Here is a 644-nt window from a genome sequence, read left to right on the forward strand (position 1 = left end):
AGATGGTTTCATTAGTAACCTCGAATTTGGATTTTGATTATCATTTTCTGCACCTTTCTTTTGTTTCCGAGGATTCTTATCTTTTGGAACCTATTGGTCTACCATGTTTCATACGTTGTCTAGACTCTGTAGCAACTTGACTGTGTCTCTTCTTGGACATGAAATTTGTTGGTGCTTTACAAGATGGTTTATATATGATTTAGTCATTCTTTTTCGGGTCAAAAAATGTGTCTGGCATTTGATTAGCTAGCTTTGTAAATGTATAATCTTTGGACGTCTATTTCACATTCTTTAGTCCGAGGATCTTGCCAAGACATTGATGGTTGATTCCATTCTATTTCTTTTACCATTCTTTTTCCAGCTTTATTATTTTTCTCCTCCTGGTCTTAAAATAATCCGTGTACCTAGCCTCAAATATAATCACCCATAGTTGGCTCAAAATACTTTATTATTGTGGGAGAATCATATCCAACATATATCCCCATCATCCTTTTGAGGTCCCATCTTAGTTCTCTGGTTGAGGTCCCATCTTAGTTTTCCGTGGTAGAGCAATTAGTACATAGACATCACATTCAAATGTCTTATGATGGGGTATGTCTGGCTCTTGGCCCGTTAATAATTATGATAGGGGATATCTATGCTCA

This window comes from Brassica oleracea, chromosome C8 (assembly GCF_000695525.1).
Source record: "Brassica oleracea var. oleracea cultivar TO1000 chromosome C8, BOL, whole genome shotgun sequence".
In the NCBI taxonomy this organism is placed as follows: domain Eukaryota; kingdom Viridiplantae; phylum Streptophyta; class Magnoliopsida; order Brassicales; family Brassicaceae; genus Brassica; species Brassica oleracea.